This window comes from Pempheris klunzingeri, chromosome 8 (assembly GCF_042242105.1).
Source record: "Pempheris klunzingeri isolate RE-2024b chromosome 8, fPemKlu1.hap1, whole genome shotgun sequence".
NCBI classification, from domain to species: Eukaryota; Metazoa; Chordata; class Actinopteri; order Acropomatiformes; family Pempheridae; genus Pempheris; species Pempheris klunzingeri.
The window spans coordinates 9,126,963-9,142,993 of NC_092019.1; the positions used below are offsets into that span (position 1 = coordinate 9,126,963).

At 39.2% G+C, this 16,031-nt stretch overlaps 1 protein-coding gene across 1 annotated transcript in view; it reads left to right on the plus strand.

Annotated features, from left to right (window-relative positions):
- Nucleotides 1–16,031, plus strand: part of LOC139204990 (exostosin-1a-like) — a 436,963-nt gene that overhangs the window by 153,442 nt on the left and 267,490 nt on the right. The window lies entirely within an intron of this gene.

Here is a 16,031-nt window from a genome sequence, read left to right on the forward strand (position 1 = left end):
GTTTTTATTGATATGAGGACCTTCCCCTGAGTTTGTCTCAGGTTTGCTCAGTAAAGAAAGAATGAGAACATGGTGGGATTCTACATGGAATCTTATCACGTCATAATGACCAGTGAAATGACAATAACTACATTTACATAAAAACATCAACTTGAGCATTATTTGTTGTATAATTTTGTTTTTAGATCATTACAGTGCATCAGTTCAATAGCAAAGCAGGTAAATGATCTTCTACCAAACTTTCCCCTTAGGAAAATCATCAAAAATAAAAAATGAACTGGTGTATTAGATTGCATTACATTTTACAGAGGTGTCACATACAGTGACTAGTGACTGTTTGTATCAACAGACTGTATCCAGTGGTGGATTTTGTGTGGCCTACTGAGGTGTTGTTGCTTTACTGAAATTTACAAAAGTTGAATTCGCTTGGGTTTCACTGTTTTCAACCAAAGAGATCATTGTTAGGTACAATTTTTCTTCCCCAAAACCTGGAAATGTAAGAATTGTACCTGTATTAAAAAAAAAAAAAAGGCAGCAAAAGCAGTCTTTAAAATGGCAGTATTGCAGTATAGCCTTAAATCTATTAGCAAATCATTTTTGAGGGAGCTTGTGAAAACTAAATCAAAGGTCGACTAGTTTACAAATTTTTGAAGAGAAACACAAACCTTTATCCATTTATTTACCCTCACATAAATATACATTTACACTCCCAATCACACACACATGTTCTCTCAAACATATGCACATGCAAGGAGAAAAAATGCGCACACACACACACACACATCTATGCATCTATACATGCATCAATGCAGGAGGCCATTCATGTACTCACTCACACACACACATTCACTGCCCAAAAACTGTGCACTCACTACTACGTAGTATTGAATCACTGCCTTCTTCAAGGGCAAACACAGCAGGTAGCCTGAGATCTAATAAGCTGGTTAACCTTTGGCTGAGTGAGCAAAGACCCCGTCCAAAAGAAATCTGAGCTCAGTTCATGACATTTTGTTGTGATAAAGAGGAAATGTATGCGGTGGTGAACACTGTTTTGATGAATAGCTGCTAAATACAGCAACTTCTGATTAAACAGTGTCTGCAGAGGCACTCATTAAAACGAAGAGGCAGTGGAGAAGTGTAATCAAACTGATCTCATCCAACGGCATGAACTTATTTACTGGGGCTTGTTTTTGGTTTTAAAATCAGTGGCCTGCTACTGATGGCTCTTGGAGGCAAAACAACCCAGGAGTGAGATGTCAAAACATTCAGACACACTGTGAGCTCAAAATTTAAATGGGAAATGAGTTTTCACAGCCCCAAAGGCAAAGTAAATTAATACCAATGACTCAATGAAAAGGTGTTTTCTTATTGTGATGGAACAATTAGTTATCATGAGGGTATTTTGCCTCATTTTTACCTTGAAATGGCTGACCAGAAAGCCTAGTCAGGTAATTGTGTAGTTGCTTAAAACGCAGAAATCTAAGTGGGACTCGTTACCATCTGTGCTGCCTGTTATAACTGGGCACATTCCTTGGCAAATGATAAAGAGATTTGTAAAAAGTGTGGAAGCAGTCATGTCCTGATTTAAGCAGTTTTATCTCACCCTTTATTAGACACTTAGCACCTCATCAGAAGTTTCCAGACAGAGTAGTTGTAAAAACGGATGATTGGAGGCTTGCCAACCTGCAGCCACGGTAAGTATGACTGGCAGGTGTTGGTGGGTGTTTCCACTGGTGGCATTTCCCGGTACAGTCCACACCATACTGGAAACAGTTTTAAAAGCAGCCGTACCATGATCTGCGAGGTCAGCACAAAGGCTTTCTGAAAGGTTGGTACTTTCATGAGGCATAATGCATATGAATGATGATGTCAGCCATGCTCCTTTGTGTCTTTCAGGCAGATATTTGAAATTGGTCTGAAAAACAAAGCTCATCAGTCCAGGTCTACACCACACTGCTCGACACATTTAGATCAACACCACATGCGAAGCACACAGTTCTATTAACAGGAGGGAGTTGGGTGAGAAATTCCTCTCTGACTTCATAAGCATTGAACTCATTTTTCTTGAAATCTGCTCTCATTCAGTCAAATAAACGGACCAATTTACCTTTCGATGAGTAATTGAAAAAGGTCTTGAGGGAACCTTTATTTTTAAGGGAGAAAAATAAGACTTCACCCCTCTTCCACCTCACCAGCCACATACCTCTCATCCCTCCCTCCATTCCTCATCAAAGGTACATGTGCCCGCAGTATAACACTGTGTGTGCCTCCAACAGTCATTTATCATCATATACTTATTTCCAAAAAAGAACCATTTGTGTAATGAAAGCTCAGAGGGAAAAAATGGAAAATGAGAAAAAAAACTTTTAACCTGTAATAAAAAACAGACATGCCATGTAGGAGTGGAGGAGCTGACGTCTCATTTGCTGCCAGCACTCCCCAAAGGTGGTGGTGGTGATGGGGGAAACGTCACATTATAAGGAATGAATTAAAGCTTGGATGCAAAGAGGGAGCTTTAGATGATCTTTGCTTTTATGAGGCTGCAAGCAGAACCAAACGCATCGTCGTTGTGTTGGCTCTTAATAGCTGAATGCTCTTGCACAACAGCATCACCACCGAGTGCCATGTTCCCAGAACTGAGGTACATTTTTCCACAGTTAAGATGTCACCAAACAAATGTTGAGAATGTATGCCCAGCAGAAGGCAGATGTCTCTGGAAAGGACTGTAAGAGGAGGCAGAAAGGGTTGATGATGGAACATCTGTGAGGAAACTGTGTTTGTGCTGAGATTATAGTGATGATGGTAGATATTAAACATATTTGAATTTTGTTGATTCGGTCAAATATTTATTTTTCTATCCTTTCTCCCTGTTCCAGCTTGTTATGTTAGAAACTCATTAAAAGTTGAGGGCACGAGCAAATGGCTATTTAATGATTGCAATAGTTTCAGTTTCAATATGCATTTTCTAACATGGCAAAGCTATTTTTTGACAGTGAAAGTGGCATAAACATACGGGATGGTAGCGGGTGGGACATCCTATTCTTTTTCCGCTTTGTCATGCTTTACCTTTTTTTCTTTTGTTTGTGTCTTTTAAAACACGGAAACTCATTTGAGAAACAACAAAACAAGACTACCGCCATGCTAGCAGCTCTCTCGGGCTGTACTTAAACACAGCAATAAGAAATGTATTCAAGTAAAATAAAAATGACGATGCCTAGTGCAGCAAAGTACAATATTTAAGTACACTTTGAATTACTGATTTAAAGTACAGGTTTAAAAAGTAAACAAAATGCGACTTTGTAACAATAAGAAGAATAACTAGACAACGTTTTGTTAAATACCTTGAGTAACTGGTATAAATACCCTCTAAAATCCACATTGTGCCCATGATTAACAGCAAAAGTTTTGAAGCCATGAGCTTAAGAACTACTGTGCTGTATTTCTTCTTGACACCCTCTTCATCAGGGAATTAGATCCTGCACATGTGCTGGCAATGAAAGCGGTGAGATTTAACATCGAGTGAAGTAATGGTAATGGTGGGTAATTGATCATTCACGTTATTTATCGAGCATAACGTATTTACAGTTTTAGCAAATTCAGCCACACCTTGTTGTCTTACCTACCTCTGAAGATGGCACTGATCCATGAACGTGCATGTGGAGGGGTAATGCTTATTAGAATGAAACACACACACACACACACGGATAATTTGTATGCAACAAGTAGCCAAGAAAGGCTTTTTGATGTCTGGTGAGGGAAAAAGAGAAAAGCATATTAGTTTGGAAAGAACTGTTTGTCTTTTGAAAGTGAAGTGTGAGGTGTACTGTAAGTAATCTGTTATGGGTGTTTCTTTCTCTCCAGCTCCTGTGAGCTGATCCGAGAGGCTGATCTGAGCAGACCTTCTCTGGAAGAGTACAAGAGCTTTTGTTACAGTGGTTTATGGAGTCTATCATAAAACATAAGCCTGTATATGTGAGATTTATGTACAGGCTTTACTTTGTTTACAATCCATCCATAACTTCTAAACTTCCCTTGTTTAATTTTAACATTTAACATTATTCTCTATTTACAATCTATTTGTATGGCCAGTCTCTGTCTCATTTTATTGCCCATATGCTCTTGCTTCTTTCTTAGTTTTTTCCCCCCTCTCCTTACCACAAGCTTGGCCAGTGCTGTCACTGAGGATAACCAGGAAGTTAGAAGAAAGTTATGAGATGGATGAGAGTGCTACAGTGAAATAGACTAAGGGTTGGTTGCTTCAAGCAGCAGGTCCTGGATCATTTCATCAGGCTGAGTGTACAGTGCAGTGTGTTTGGGGGTGAAGTAAACTGATGCCAGTGTCCCACTCAACTGGGGCACAAAATTTACTTCAGTCACATTCACATTGACAGCAGTGCCAAGACACCAACATTGGCACCAGCTACAGCACACATTTATGTTTGTAGAAAGATACACACAAACACATATTATCAAGTCATTGATGTGTAGCGGACCTCATTAGGTTAAAAAACTATCAGATGACATCATTTCTTGGGCTCAGAAGAAGGGCTTGTGGTGAAGGTGTCTGTGAAATGAAACCATGAAAAAAATATTTAAGCTTCCTCTGCACTGGATTACTCTACCGCTGTAAATGCAATGGCATCATGAGGCAACAATTATTATAGTGTTAAGGCAGAAGTTGGAGGATATCATGGCAAGAGTAAGGGTTCATTAGAGAAACTACAGAACTTGTTGAAAGCTCTGAGGTTTGTGAGAGACTTTAGGTTGTTAACATCTGAACCAGATTGACAGCAACCGAATAAACAGAGAAGACAGCAATTGGCATGGATGTGAATTTAGTTTGCATCTAATGTGACATTTGATATATCTGAAAGGTAGAGAGGCTACATATGACATCAGGAGACATGTTTGCTTTGAGATTTATAGAAGTACAATGACTGTAGGGTTGACTCATCAAACATTTATGATGTATGGAAAAGTTCATGTTTGATTTTTCTGATTAGATACATCGCTGCCTTTATTGCATCGGTTATTGTTTTCCCAAAACATGGCATCCATCATGGTTGTCCTGTCATTTATTACTAAAATATTTGGTTATCTAAAGTGTTAGGATTCAATACATGGATGCATACTGTAGATATGTGTGTATGCAAGCACACTCTTGGAAGTGGTTAAAAAGCCTTGTTTATATTTTAATGGAATTTTTCTTCAACAGGGAATCTACAGTTTGGACGTGGTTCATGTAATTGTAAATAGATATTTTAGAGCCGACAATGCGACAGAATGTCTCAGAAACTAAAGCAGACGATGGATCAGATGAGAATCTGACAAAGTTATACAACACACCAAACTTGACCAAGTGGAAAACATTACCTGCGTGACTTTCACTACACATAGCAAATAGCAATATCTATTAAAGAACAGACAAACCACAGAGAGCTCATCAGGCTTAAAACAATTGCCTGGGGTATTACATGTGGGAAAAACACAGTAAAAATCAAGAGAATCTTGATCTGAATCTAAGAGAATAAATGTACATTTGTGGGTTATCAATGTATCTTATATGAAAAAAACTCTTTGGTAAAGAGGGAAAATGAAAAAAAAAAAAAAGAAGATTAGCTTGTTTCAGCTAGAATGTGGCTTGACCTCTGTGTTACAGACCAGGGAGACAACAAGCTTTATAAAGACCACACCTACATGGGCAAATGGGTGCAATCAAATAGATAGATCACAGGTGTGTCCTCTTGTGTGACTAATAAAGCTGAACATAGAATTCCTCAGTGATAAGAAGCTTATCAAAGTTTGACTTTACTTTAGAAACTCTGCAAGTACACAGATTATTTGATCTAGATGTAGATGTTTTTCCATGTTTTGTTTTTTCATTGGAAGCACAAAAATGACTATGTATACTACTACTATAAATAAATATGGAAGTGGATGCAGAAATTTAAAAGATCTAGAATCTAGAACTAGAATATGTATTTTTACATATATTTATTCTTTCTTTTTTTCTTCTTCTCTGCAGCCATACGAGCATAGAGGGTAGGGGATTACTGACTGATTACTGATTTGTGTAAATCATTTGCTGCTAATGAAGTTTAAATATCCATATTTCAAATATCTAAGACAGAGACGTCTGTACATTTTCTTTAGGTTTTTGGTGAGAATATATTATATGAATGTATGTTGTCTCTATGAGTGCCAAGAAATCCTGCAAATAAATCAGATGGGAGAATGAAAATTATCAAAATGACAATATAAAAAAATCACAAAAATTATGAGTTAGCTGCAGTTTTAATGAGAAAGTACAGTTTTCATCAATGGAATGGAAACATCAATGTTTTATATTCAGTGCAGGAGGAGCACCAACACCTGTTAATGTTTGTCCTAATTGAAGTCTTTCCTCTGTAGGTGTGGCTTATAAAAGAGGCCTGTTGCCTTTTGCTCGGTAACACTGAAGAATGCTCACAGAAGGATCATGTGGGGGGTTTTTAGGCTTGCTTTGCACTTTCTACAAACATGTTTTACTTGTACAAAAACACACAGGCAAAACCAGTAAGGGATTGGGGTTACATTAGTGGGTTAATGATCTATGTGTTGAAAGTCACAAAGCTGGCTGCCATCTATCTGCTGAGATGGACATAAAGTAGAAATGTCAAACTTGCTCTGAGTTATAAAAAAGGTGTTTCTACCAACACAAGGACACTTTATGTTATGGGATGAAGTCCTTTAACAATAAAGAATTTTTGGGACACTACTCCTTTAGAATTCAAAACAAAGCAACAAGGCAGATACTTCACATGCACTGATGGTTACTTTTTTTTTTTTTTAAACTCTTTATTTATGTTTTTTATTTTCTACAGACAAAAAGAACCGACAAAAAACAAAAAGATAACAAATGTAGTGGGGTGCTACTGTCAGAATAGAAACCTTTCAAATTCAGTGGGTCAGGGGTCTCCAACCTTTTTCAAGCTTTGAGCTACTTTTACACAGCAAGAGCGTCAATGAGCTACCCTCATCTCGAAAACTCCTGTGTAGCTGTGTGATCAAGGATGCGTTTACCTGCAGATAGATATTTTCAGCCAATTCGTAGAAAGTTACAAAAGATTTGTTCTTCTATATTACTGAGTTTACGTTAATGTTTGCAGACTGTATAAAAATGAGACAAATCAAGCGAATGTGCATTCAGAGAAGGCTTTTGGCAACCCACCAAGAAAGAGCTTAAAAAGTACTGGTTGGAGATGCCTGAGTTAAATAGTGTGACCATTTTTCCCATCTTTTCTCAAATTTGCCCATAGTCAGTCTTAAATAATGAGTCATCCTTTCCATCACATAGATTTCGTTCATAATTCCTCTCCACTGATGGTTACTTTTACCCATGGATTTTAAAGGGGGGTTTGAGGTCGGAGCACAATTTGGAAACAAACACCAAGAAAAATGACCTTGGTAAATACAGTTTTAGTGTGGTTGTTCTCATCCGGTCTCCAATTACAAAGAGGTTCATTGGGTTTAACTTTATGATATAATGTGGGAAAACCTGAAATGGAATAAATCATAATGTTAGCACTCAGTTACTTTTGGGAAAGTGGGCTGAGGCATGGTTTGTTTTCATTTGCACACTCGGAGGTGTCGCATGCATATAAACACATCTGACCTGTATCATTCAATCTCTCTGACATATTGATCTCTAAAAAGCACAGGCCCTCTGGTTTTTTAAACTCTGTAAGCATTGTTATGATTCCCCGTCCTCATTCATGGGCCATACAGAACCAAATGAAAAACTATCACATTTAGAATATGTCATCTACTTGGCATATTTTCAAATTGAACTCAGCACCATTCTTTTGCTTATTCCTTATATCTTTTATTTCATTGTACTGAACTCCTCAATCAAGCAGAAGTTTAACATTACTGTTTGAGAGCAGTAAAATGCATTTCCTTTGCTATACATTAAGAGGTTGCAGACATTTGTGCTTGTGAATGAGCTTTGGCGTATCTATTTGCGTGTGTGTCGTGCTTGCAAATGGTGTGTCAAGCATGCATTGGCTGCTGCTATGAAGCACCTGGCGTACCCCCACTGTCTTGCTAAAAGGGCCTGACAGGTCTGCTTCATGCAGGTCCAGAAGAGGAAAACACCCTAAGATGGGTCTTAAATTATGATGAGTTGGCAAGTCATTACTAGTATCTCCGTGGGATCAACCAGATGAGCCTTGAGCAAGGGCAGAACTTAAGCATTTTAGGCACTTGCATTACAGGAATATCCAATTTTATAAGACCACATTTCATGTTATGGCCAGTGAGGGCAGGTTTGCACAAGTTTGTGTGGAAGATTATGAGGCTGTGATGCACAGTATACTGGATCACTATGTGACAGAATGACGTTTGAGTGATAGAGAAAGACCAATTTGTTCAAAGTGATGCTGGGGACAAGAAGAGTATGAGTTACATAATTTATGCTTATACCACACACACACACAGGTGCACTCACAAAGCTAGCTAAGGTGTGTGTGCTTGCTTGCATGCATTCTTCTACCCATATGTTGGTGTGCTCCTGACTTCATGTGTTTGTGTAATGTATGTGTGCACATATGTTCTTGCATTTTTTATGTTTTGTGTGTGTGTGCATGTATTTTGTGCTCTCTAAGCCCCCCGTCTTTGATGAGCCCTCCCTGAGTTGAAAGGGTAACATGAGAACTGAGGACCCACAATGCTGCTCTCACCTGTGTCCTTTGATGATGGGACAGAGGCTAAGTAGACCAAACCATGGATGTCTCTGTCATGAAACACACACACACTCATGCGCACACACAGATATTCTCCATGACCTTTTATTGTGGTGAGTGCACAACTCAAACCAGTCCAGCCGCCTTTGTTGGCCGTTGCTCTGATGCGCTCCTGTTACGGCGGTGGACGGATGGGTGTCATACAGAGGTGAAGGCCGTGCTCTCCTCTCTCCATCACTCAGCCCTCGCTGTAGGAGGCACTGAAAACTCTGAACAACACAATTACTTCCAGACTACTGCTCATTATCCATACACCATTCTACATTACTATACTCTTCATACCACTCATTATTCACCTCCTGCTCCCTTTCACTCCAGGCTTTGCTTTAAAAATGAGCATTGTTACAGCTTGGTGTCAGACAAACAGTTTTTCTGAGAAACAAGGTTCTAAATACATACATACACAAACACTTGACTTTAATTTCTACTATCAGGATGTTCTGTCTTGGTTTTAGGATTTGCCTGGACATCAATTTTTATTTATTTATTTATTTTTTGGTCTGCATTGTGTTTTGTATGTTAACAAATGAAAACAAGTGAAACAAATCTTAACTTGGTCTGCGCGTTGTCACAATTTATATATTTGCAAGATTTACACTATGCCACATGTGACTGCTTCACCCACAGGAGGGAGCAAAAGGGCCATTTCTCACTATAAACACCCTGCCCCCCAGTTACACTTGCGTGTGTTGCTATATAATCACACCTGCAAAGTTACCTTCTATAATTCTAGTATAATTTTTCAGTTATTGTTGAACTATACGGCAGCACATGCAGCAAAGTTCCAAGCATTTTCTGTCTCTTGTCATATCCTACCATCATCAGAGGTTCAGCCTACCTGCCTCTACTGAGCATACATTCATTATCTAATTCCTCCTATATGTAACATATTCATGTTAGTCTCGCTTATTTCATAGTTGTTGAAAACAGGGGTTAACAATAGCTGATAGTCCCATCTCCAGACTGCAGCCACATAGGTATAATGTTTGGACGGAGAGTGATGAGTTGACAGTAGGATGAGGAGATCCCCTGTGGACAGGTGAACCAGATACTGGCTCAGGTCAGTACAAGGTCAAAGCACAGAGCGGGAGAGGGATCTGTGTGTCTGTGCATGTGTATGTGAGGGATAGTACTTCCATGAGGTAACAGCTCTTCCTCCCTCTGTCCTGCACTCTATCATTCACACACACACACACACACACCCCTCCCTCCACACAAACCCACCGTTTAGCCAGGCAGAAGCAACCCATTGTCAAGCCAAAGAGGCGCTGAAGGCTCCTGTCCTCCGGTCACTTCATCCCTCCCTTCAGCCCTCCACTCCTCTGTGGGGGTGACAATGACCTCTGTCTGAAACAGAATAGGTACTGCACCTGTGGGGAGAGGAGGTCCCGTGCATGCTGGTTTGATTCACTTCTCTTCTTTTACCCTCATTATCAATGTCATACAGCTCCAGGTTTCAAACGTATGTCCAGAATAGATCACAGGTCTTCCTATGATGGGTCACTTGCATAAGTGAGGCACTTTGGTCCCATGCCGAGTGCAAGTGCTCAGTCTGGGTATCAGTCAAGTTAAAAAGGGTCAAGTTTGAATTGAATGAAATGTTAATAATCCCTGTGGGAAAAAATAGATCATTGCAAAAGAATGGCGGTGATACATTACATAAAAATATCTTTTTGACAAAGGCAATTTGGAGATTGAAGAGCATAAAAGGAATCCAGCCTGAAACTGCATGCATAGACTGAGTTCACTTGCAAAGCGACGACTTCTCAAACCAATGTCATGATAACAAAATTCAAACACAATCAAATTAACCTCCCTTAATTTCTCAGCAACATAGCCCCACACTCCCCTCCCTCTCATCCCCACTTTAACCAGTCCCCTTCCTCTTCACCTTCACACTCCCTTCCCCATTCCATCCCTCCCTCACCCCTTCCATCCCTCCCTCCCACTGCTGTCTCTATGCCAGCCCTAGTCTGTCTCCAATGACCCAGCCTGAACTAACAGAGCTCTAATCCCAGGATCACCTCTCATCGCTGGGTGACAGAGAGCGGGGATCAGCCCTCCTCTCACCTCCAGGAATCTCCAGTCCAACTATAATGGCTGGACCACACCACACAGAGAAGAAGGTGGGAGGGTGGGGATGAGGAGAGAATGACAGAGATAGACACTGACTCATGCATCATATATTGTCTTTGTAATTAGAATGAAAAACGTGGCTGCTATTTATTGACACAACTGAGCCTGTGTGTATTGTGTGTGTATGTAATTGTCAGTCTGGTACTTTGGGGTACAAGGTGAACAAGGCTTGTGGCCACATTTCCCCCATAACTGACATACTGGCTGTGTCCTCTCCTCTGTAATGGTGAGCTATACTTCACACACACACTTTAATACAACAGATCAGCCTGCAACAGACTGAGGCTTAACATGATGAATCACATCAGACACACACATCAGCTTAAAGGCTAACATGGGTCAAGCGCTGACCATAGTCCATACATTTTAGTTTATTTTGGTGTTTTTTTTTTTTATTGTTTTATAGTAGATTCACTGGAGAACTGGTTACTGGTTACATGGAGAGCATACTTGCATATGTACACATCTCCTCTATGAGAGCACACAAGGGCCATACAGCTCTGGTGCAAACTTGACACACATTTCCAATCCTGAGAAATCCAGTTCTCTCTAAACAGCTCTGTAAGAAAGAGTTAATAGTTAATAATGGGTCTGGTTATCCCCCTATTGCACTGACAGCTGCTGTTAATCAGGAAACTGTTAGAGCCGTCATGGGCCACAAAGGAGGGCATCAGGCAGGCAAGCAGGGAGGCAGAGCCCTCTGAAAACTAAGGGGTTGACTTTGGTAGCGCTGTAGTAGATAACACACAGCACATCTGCTTAGTCTCACACTTTATCATGATCAACCATTATTTTAAGATGCTGAAAAGGTTTCAGGTTTCAATGGCATAAATGGATAGTCAAGGCTCACGCACATTTTGAATAATCCAAGAAATGCCTTTAGTTATGGCAATGTAACATAATAGTAATCTGTTAACCGAAATAATTGGTTTAATTGTCCATGGCAGAATAGTGTAGCCACATTTTCAAGTATTCTTTAATGTGGCAATGTGGGAGTGTCTATCAGTGGTTTGATATGAACCAAAAACACCAAGCCTGGATCTGATTTCCTGTAGGCCCCAAGGAAACTGAATAGTTAAGCCTACCTTCAACAGGCATCTGCTAAATGTCAAAGCTCAAACATTTTGTCATCAGATTATTATATTACCATTACGCTCAATCCTGCAGTTAATGAGGTATCAAGTAGTATTGAAAATCAAATTCAGGCTGAACCTCTGAGTCCTAAGGGTTTCCTTCAGTAGCTCTGTGTCATGACAAGATAAAATGCAGCACATCTGCTTAGTGTCAGTGCTCCGCCACGGCAGAGGGTTGGAGGGATGAACTAGTCGAGGGGAGTGTGTGGCAGTGGTGGGTGATTTAAGCTCATGAGCTGATGGCTCTGCTTTTCTTCTTTGGAAAAGGGCTGAGGGAGGGGGTGTGTTTAAAAACACAGCGGGGTGAGTTTAATTCACAGCTTTTGGGGTGTGTTATGCAAAGGTTTGGTAGTAATGGAGGACTTGTAATGGCATTACATAATATAGTACTCTGTTATCTATCAGATTCCTACCTGCTTGTTTGGGGGTGCATAGCATTTGACTATGTGTGTGTCTGTGTGTTGTCATAGTCTCTCATACACACATTACAGCACGCCCAGATGCATTTGTAGTATTCTGCATGAACTGGTCAGAGGTTGACACAGTACTGTACAATCATCTTTAGGAGGAGTTACATCCTCTGACTAATAGGTTTAGGTTTATTACTGTGTCCTTAGCACTTCTCACCACTGTATGATTCACACAGTCAAGCTGTAATGAAGTTTCTCTGGAAGTGAATGTTGTTGGTTTCAAACCACTAACTAAATTGGGAAAATTGTACAGGGAAAGTGAATGCAATGGAAAGTCCATGGCTCTCATCGGAGGCACTGATTTGCTTGTCAACATAAGTAAGAATAAATGTGAATCAAATGAGTTAATCTGTGATATCTTATGCCAATATGGCAGTTTTGGACAATTTGGAAAGGCTAAATTGGATTAATCATAAAGTTGCCCGCTCTGCTTGAAGAAACCTACGTGACGTCATCAAAGTAGATGTGTTGATAAGAATATGTTTAATTTCAGTATAACTGGATAAATGAGACTGTTCTCTAGGATAACACTAACAGTTGTTTCAGCAAGAGACCTTCTAGTGGCCATAGAAATGAGTGTGGAAGTCAGGTGACGGTATTGTAGAGCGACAAATGTGATTCTTTTTAAAGTACGACCATGATTGTTCCCTGAGCTTAACCACATGGTTATTACTGCAGCATTATGACTAAGCTCTCCTATCCTTAGTAAAGCACTCATTTTAACCCAACCCACAATCCTGTGAGTAAACCTAACCAAACCTTAACTATAGGTTTGCTGCGATGCCACATCATAAAACCGATTTATTTTTCAACAGTCATTAGTAACCCTTTACGCCGCAGGGATGTCAGACCGGAAAACTCATGTCGTTCTAGTGTGGATAGACAAACAACCTATTTTGGCTGCTGTGCAAGATTTCACATAATTTGCTGAAACATGGAAATTAGGAAAAGATTTAAAAAAAAATGTCTTCCCCCACGTTGCTCTTTCTCTCTCTGATCTTTCCCCCCTTCCAAAGGGGACCTCTGCCTTGCACAACATCCCTGGAGCATGGCACTGCCGAGCAAGCAAAACTCACACACTCACATGTAAACATCCAAGTGCACTGAGGGGCTTTTTTTTTTTCCTCATTCTCTCTCTTTCTCCACATCTAATTTTATTGTATTTGTTTCCTCTGTAGTGCAACCTTTTCTCTTATCTTTCTTTAATACATTAATGAGGTTTGAAATTGGGAGGATTTATGGAAAAGTTGAAGACAAACCATAAAAAACACCGGCTCATGCGTTTAAGTCAAATTTTTGGTCTTAAAAGTCCATGATGGTTTTTATTTTATGAGAATCTGTTCTTTCCCTTAAAAGGTTTGTGAGTTTCTACATGGGTGTCTGTGTTAAAGTATCTGCTTGGTCTACTTCTGAGCAAATTTCCCATCCATCTTTTAGTGTGTGTGTGTGTGTTGTTCATTCAAGAACTGTATGCATGGGATATTGTATATGTGTGTTTATGTGCTTCAGTGTGTGTCTATGTATGTGTTACCTGGGGTCATAACTCTGTTCAGGACACTTTTATAAAGTGCAGTGCAGCCAGCGGAGCAGCAGTAAATCAGTTTTATTTGCTGTGTGTTGGGGGTCAGCTCTCTTGACACCCCCAGACCCTGACACCACAGGAATGGACTGGCTGGATTTTGCTATTGCAGCTGTGTTGTTATAGGCTGGTAGTTAAGGGGGATTTATTCTTGTATGGCTGTGATTCACCTGAAGAAAAAGAACGGTTGCCTTTGCTTTTTACAATATTACTTTGGATGGTGCACAAAATATATATTCCCTGCTTCCTCTAATGAATACATATTTTATTCTCCAATTACTGTATTTTTCTTTTACTTAAAACAACAGCTGAACATTTGGAAAAATCAGAATCAGGGAATTTGCTTTGGTATATTTGGTTTCTAGTCTCTTAAGACAGAGACTAGAATCCAAAGATTACTAGACGTGTCCACCAGCACATCGAACATATTAATTGGTGAGCTTTAGAGGTGCTGCAAATTTTGTTACCTTTGTTCTGAGTTATGATGTTGGTGTTGTTGGTTAAAGTGGTTTGAGTATTAAAGACTGCCCTGCAAAATCTCCCATTTTAACATTTTTTTCAGCCAATTAAATCAATAATTACACTTCTTTAAACAAAACTTCTTTTTCTTAGACAACAAGTGATGATCTGAAAAATACAACAAACTGGACTGAAATGAAAATAATCTGTGGAGGTCTGTGACATGGCAGACTCAGCACTTAAGCTTTAATTTATCATTTTTCTTTAGTTGGTTTACCACAGTTGAAAAGTTGAAATTAAATACTACACGACATAAACTTTAAAGGCCCACAAAATTAATAAAGGAGATTATATTATTTCTCTTCTGTTAAGATTTTCTGATTTGTGAATGAGATGTCCTTTGTCCACATGGTCTAATGGTTTCACTTTGCTGCCTCAAATCCTAGAGAGAATGATTTATGATTTTCTCTCTCATCAAATACACACACACACACACACACACACAGAGTCCTAGAGAGCAGGGCTGTGCTGCGTGGCACACCGATGGTATAAACACTATGTGGGAATGCAAACAAACTCCCTCTCTAGTTCTTTCTCTCTCAACAAAACTCTTCTCAGAGAGTCATTTTCTTGGAGCTAATTCTTTAAGTTCTGCGTTTCAAAGTTAGCAGACCTATCTAAGACCTCTAAGCAACTCAGCACTCCTCTTGTATAAGCAAACCACAGACTAATTGATTTATACAATTAAAGGTATTTAAAATCAAGTATGAAAAACGGATGTGTATTAATGGATAAAGTGCAGACTGCAACTCTGGCATAAATGTACACTTTAAATCATTCACAATATTAAACTTTATGCTTCGCTGTCTTAGAATTAATTCAAATTCTCAATTGCTTAGTGAACCAAAATTAAATTAATATTTTTACCCGTAAATTAAACAGCAGGTGAATCTCCTTCAGTATAATTGCATTACATATTTGCATATTTAAAATTTTTGCCCCTCTTTAGTTTTTTAGCCAAAAGTTAAGTGATTCTTAGATAAAATATCGCTTTTGTAAATCCATCTCATCTAGACAAACTAGAAAATACAACTGGATTATTTTGCTGTATTATAGAACAGACTTTAGTAAAACAAGTATTCAAATACACACAGATACTGTATGTTCACATCATTCAATAGAACTGTAAAGGACCGCTGTACAACTATAACATTATAAATGTAGCAAATTCACCCATTTGTGCTCTTTTATTATATTCTCATGTGAAATATGTATTTGTAACATTTGTAACATGCAACATGTATTAATGTAAGTGAAATTCAGATTGCGTGTATTTGCCTCAGTGCTGTAGTATGTGTCCTGGTATCTGTGTTGCTAAATCAGAGTCTTTCACTAAGTCAAAATCATAGCTAAGAACCAAAAAAACAGCTGTGTGTTGCAATTCATGCCCTCCTTTTCCTGTCATTCTTTG